Genomic DNA, 5,893 nt, shown 5'->3' with positions numbered 1-5,893 from the left:
GACCACGTCTTGTTTCTTCAACAGCTGGAAGATAGATGTGCTAAACTAAGTTACAGTTGCAAGAAGCTCATTAATAAGAGTTCTATGACTAAGGCAGTCAGAAGAAACTTCAGACTTCTGAAAACAAAACATTTAGACTCTTATTAAAAATCCCACTTACACTGATAAGAGTAGTTCTAAAAAGAGTATTAGGAGTCACCCAATTGGTGGAAAGGACTTAGAACGAACCTGTTACAGAAACAATTGTGAGCAGGCTGCCTACCATGAAATTATTAATTGGCACAGAAAGCTGCAGAGAGGGTCCTTCACCCTGAGCAGCAAGGAAACACTAACTCTAGTGTTCTTTTTGAGAAGTTTCACCCCAAAACATCAACAAACTAAAAGCACTTGTTTGCTTCAGTGATAAACTATTATAAGCTAGATTTGAGACCAGGATTAGCATTGTTAAAGGGAAACATTAGCAGAAGAATTAGGGTACACAAAGCATCTTGTCAAAATTTGATTTTTCAGGTGAACTGGCTAGAGTTACTGTGGTTACATAAAAATGACCACCCAGGGAGTGGAACTTGCAACGTTTACTCAAAGAAAAATTACGTTTCTCAAAACACACAAGACTCTCTACAAAGTTAATAAGCATATATACATCTATCTGTATGATCTAGTCTATTGTCCTATATTAACCACAATACAGTAGAAGTAGCCATTCATCACCAGATAGAGAGGCCTTCCGTCTTCTCATGGATAGAATATAGCTGTGCTCTCCCTGCCCATCAAACAAGCTTCTCACATACTGGAAAGGCAGAATTCTAATTCCTCTCATTTTATACAGGTAGCTACCTGAAAATCTGTTCTAAGACACCTACTCAACATGTAGCACATTTTCCTCTGTGCATGAAGCAAGATGCAGGCATTTCCTGTGATTCATCATTCACACAAATTTAAATATTTGCACAGTGATATCAGATGTTATGTAGAATAGCCACTGTATCTGAACTGCTGTAGTATAATAACCTTCTGTATCACTTTAACTGAAGTCATTCTCCTCATGACTGTTAACACCCCTTTAAAACAGTAGCCACCCAAATAATACATTCAAGCATTGTCTGAAAGAGGACTCATGGGGTAGTAAAACCCTTAGAGAATGGCACATACTATTTTTCAAGGTGTGAAATGCCTGTCCACTTACATAGCAAAGTAAAAATCAGAAGACAAAAAACAAGTGTTTTGACATAACAGCAATACAGAAAAGAATTTATCTTCTAGAGTTTAGAAGATCGTGTTTGAGACTCTTGGACAGGATTCATGTCTTCATAACACATCACGTAAGTTCCTAATACAGTGATGAGCAATAAGTCAACACTACAAATCTACCATCATTCTAGGCATATTTAGTTATCAAAATTGCCACCTTAGATGCAATTTTGTGACATACAGCTGTGCAGGCTCCAAAGAACTAAGTTTCCTAGCAGTAAATCCCAGTCACCCAGCTAGTTTATCTCAGAAAAGCCTGAGACCTAGCAAGAGGAGAAAGTAACTTTAACCAGAAAGAATCTTTAGGGATCACCTCTTCAGAAGGTTTCAGAGATACCAGTGGGGCCTGTTATACAATTACCTCTTTTTTGGCAGTGAGGGTGAAGGGAAGCATAATCTTGGAAGATTCAAACCATATCGTTAATAATGATGACCACAGTTATATGTAAACTCAGACCAAAAAAACCAAAACCCTCCAGTTAAGGGTACCATTAAATTTAAATCCTACAGATTATTTTTAAGAAGTCAGAGACATCAATATGATGTTGTCACGCTGTTGTTGTTATACCTAAGAACACACACTGAGAGAACTTCATAGCATATTTGGGACAAGCCCATACTTTGGGCTGGGCATTGATTTTCTTTATGGCTTTTCCAATTTATTTATTTATAGGGTTCCATTCTGGGCACCTTTTAAAAAGTAGCCCCTGTTTTAACAGTCACATATTAATTAATTACATAACACTAGTCACTAAGCTTACACACTGAGAGCGCCAAGATACTGAAGAGAACAAACAGCACACAGAAGATATTAACATGACAGTTTCCCCTCATATAAAAAAAAAGAGCAAAAGACAGAACACCATCACTACAGGTTTCAGGCAGACCTGAATGCTCTTACAGCATTACACTTATAAATGACCTCCCAATAGTTTGTGGAAAGCTCAAAGGTCGCAAACCATCCACACGCTAAAATATGTTTTTTAAAGCATAGAAACGACATTTAAAAGCTTCCCGTATTGCCCTTTTCCCTCCCGAGGAACTACCCAGAAGTGTGGTCAAGCTGCCTTACTAGCAGGTGGCCGGAGGCAAGATTAAGTACCACCGGCTACTCTCACCTTACAAGCTAGCAGGTGCCGGCAGGCATGGACCTCCTCCCTGCCCAGAGGGGATTGCCAGCGGCCTAAAGAGAGCCCAGAGCAGCGCTGAACCGCGGAGCTGCCCCGAGAGGCCCGCAGGCCTCACAGGTGCCCCGGCCCACCTCGGCCGGCCTCGCCCCAGGCCGCCCGCACCCGCCGCTGTCCTCCTCGGGCTCTGCCTCCCCCAGCCCCAGCCCGGCCACGCCGCTCCGCGTCGCCGCGCCACACCCGCCTGCTGCCGGCGCCCAGGGCCGGCTCTGCCCTCACCGCCGAGGCCACCTGTCGCCGACCGCAAGGACAACCACCGCCATGAGCGGCCACCGCCACCACCAATTCAAAAAGCGAGCCGCCGCACTAAGTGAGCCGCCGATTGGCTGCCGGTCCCACCGCCCCTCTGTAAACCGCCATCTCATTCGACATCTCTCCAAGATGTCCCGCCCTTTTCCCGCCCTTTCTGGACGGCCCTTCGATCTTTCCCTCTCTGATTGGATGCCGCACCCGCCGCTCATGGCCGAGCGGTCTCCCATTGGTGGTGGGCCGTTGTTGCGGTACCCGAGAGCACCCTGCTGGTTGGCTGCGGGAGGGTTTCGAACGTTTCTAACGGCCGCGGCCGAGAGGCCCGGATGGAGCGGCGGCGGGGCGGGGCGGGGCTGAGGCGCTGTCCCGTTGCGGCCGGGGCAGGCCGGAGCCCGTTTTAACGCGTCCCGGGTCCGCACGGAGGCGGCGGTTATCGGCTCGCAGCCCGGCGGGAGCGCTCGGCCCACGGCTCCCCTCAGCCCGCCGGGCCTGGCGGTCGCCGCTCCCCTCCGCCTGTCCTGATCCAGCCCGTCATGGCGTGGGCACAGCGTGTCCTTCTGAGCGGCTTTGGGCACTACACCAAAGGGAGGGGAGACAATTGCTGTGACCACCGTAAAAATATTAATGCTATTAATAATTTCGTAAGCTCTGCCCAGCCATGGATATTGGTGGGCATATATTAAGCGGAGTTTCAGAATAATCAGTTTATAGGAAACAAGGGAAGAGAGCTGACAGAGAAAATATGACTGGTCGAGATGAAAGTCAGCCAGCTGACTCAATGGCACCAACCCCAAAACAAATTAATTATACCAAATGCTTTCCTGTCCTTTTTCATTTTCTCTAACACTAAAACTTACTGATCTGGAAGGGAATTCCTTCATAGGGGCTCAGCATCTCGGAAACCTGATTTAGCATAATGTCTTGCTGGCTCGATAGAATGAGAGATACATATTCTGTTATACGCTAAATTCTCATATGCCAAATTGAGTTCTTAGAGCTTACTCTTTTTTTTTTTTTTTTTTTTGTACAGACTTTTATTGGTTAAGGCATTTTCACAACTGATCCAGCAGCTGTTAGTGCCAGTAAGAGTCCATTGACTGTTCATGAATTGGAAGAAAAACAGAATAGGAAAAAGCAGAAGATGATGATAGCAGGTGTTGTTTATGTGAATAAAGATTTGCTGGTGAGGTACCCATAAATTAGGACTATTTTCTTGAACAGGTTTCAGAATAACGGCTTGGACACCAAGGAGGACATTTCAGTTTTGACACTTGAGTCAGCCAATTATTACACAGTCCTACAATTACTTTATTTCATACAGAGTAATTGCAACAATGACTTACAGTAAAAATACAGCCTAACCTGAGGTCCTTTTGTCACCCTAAAGTACCAGTTTGGGCCATCATTTTGTAGTTCCAGGCCAGGCCAACCTTCACTGGCTTTTCCCCTGTTCTATCCTTTCTTTGCACTCTTACCAAGTCCTTTTCAGGCAGGTCTTCAGTTTCCCTGACACCCTGAACCAGGGACCAGGTTTCTCCTAGGTTTGGAACAAGTTTTGCTGTGTTGGAGTCAATGTTGTTTCTGCAGTATCGTTTCTGGAAAAGATACTGGTGAGTGTATATTAATATCTACCTAACCTCTAGATCCCCAAAAAAGCTATATAAAATGTTGTGGCTGCAAAGTCAGGAGAAGCATATTTATTAGGGCTGAGGATTAACAGGTCATCACTTCTCAGTTAAAGGTTTAAAAAGAATGTAAGTGATACCTAAATGTCCAGTACATAAATGTAGGCTCACTATGCCTATGGAGAGTGACTTGGGCATTAGCTATTTTTGGAATATACTTGAAAATCCAGAATTACAATCTCATAAAGCAACTAGGGTAGTCTGATGAACCCTCTTAAGCTCTCCTTCCTGGGACTGAGAATTTAGACAAATTTTAGGTAGCATCACTTAAGAAAAGTGTCTAAGATTTTTTTTAATCAAGTGTATTTATTCACACTAAAGTTTAGATCAGGACTGATGACAAAAAAGAATTACTATTCTTTATGTGTCTGACATTTAAAAATCTAAGTGCTTTTCTTACAAAAGGCTCTGAAATAGAAACACCTATTATTTTTTGTTGTGCAAAATGTAACATACGATTGAAACTTGCTGCTCTTTCCAGTTATCTAGACATTAGTAACACAGGAGTATAACATTTATTTAATAGTTAAATAGTTTCATCGCTCAGTAACACCCACAGGGAGAAAGTTCCAGGAGATTAAATCATTAAATGAATCCTGTTGCATCAGCCTTGTGGGAGCAGGGATCTCATACCTTGTGGAAAAAGACAATGAGGCCACATCAGAAGAGCTGATGGAACCTGGAGAGGCCTGAAGGAGACCTTGGTGCCCAGTGTCGTCTCTGGAAGCTGGCTGTCAGCAACCATTTCCTGGCTTCAGGGTGTGAGTTTATGTAGGTCGATTGCTTGTCTCCTAGATATCTTATAAGCGTTTGGGGGGTTATTTTTAAAGAAAGGAATCTTTCTCAGGCCACAGTGTTTTATTTTTTTTCAACTGACTTCTTTACAAGCGCCTGGAAAAATACAGATTCCTCAAAGAGCTATTGATTCAGTTTAGCCAGAGCAGTAGCTTTCAAAATGTGAGGAAGGGGGGAGATCAAGCACAAGATGTGTGTGAGGGTCAGTGGGAGCATGAGAAACCTCAAAAAGATTCCATCCAGCCTTTTTATCTCTCTTCTGAAGAGATAAGTAGATGACATTGGAGTGGTACTAGACCCAGTTTTGCTGGAGGTTTGATAACAATTATTTTTGTTGAAAAATATAGGTACAAATTATTAGACTCAAGGATCCCAGGTGTGGACATTAAGGGCAGATGCTTGGGAAAGTAAGGGAATGGGAATGTGCAAAGCAAAGGAGGCAGGGAGCACTGCAGGAGGTAAAAGAGAAGGTGTGAGTGCCAAATAATACAGAAAGGGACGGCTCAGTATAAAAAGCTTGAGACCTCAGAATCTCACCTTGTGCTGCTTTCTTGACAAAGCTTGTTTCCTAACGGCCCTTTCACATCCGTAGTCTACACAAAAGTGACTGTGAAAATTACAGAAACTCCATCTGCTGTTATGGAAAAAGGTTAAAGATGCTTGAGAGTCTTATTGCCTCACAAATTCCAGAAACTTTCTTCTGCAACCTTTAGAATCAGTAAGGTT

This window comes from Strix uralensis, chromosome 9, assembly GCF_047716275.1.
Source record: "Strix uralensis isolate ZFMK-TIS-50842 chromosome 9, bStrUra1, whole genome shotgun sequence".
Taxonomy (NCBI): Eukaryota; Metazoa; Chordata; class Aves; order Strigiformes; family Strigidae; genus Strix; species Strix uralensis.
This window is presented reverse-complemented; position numbering follows the sequence as displayed.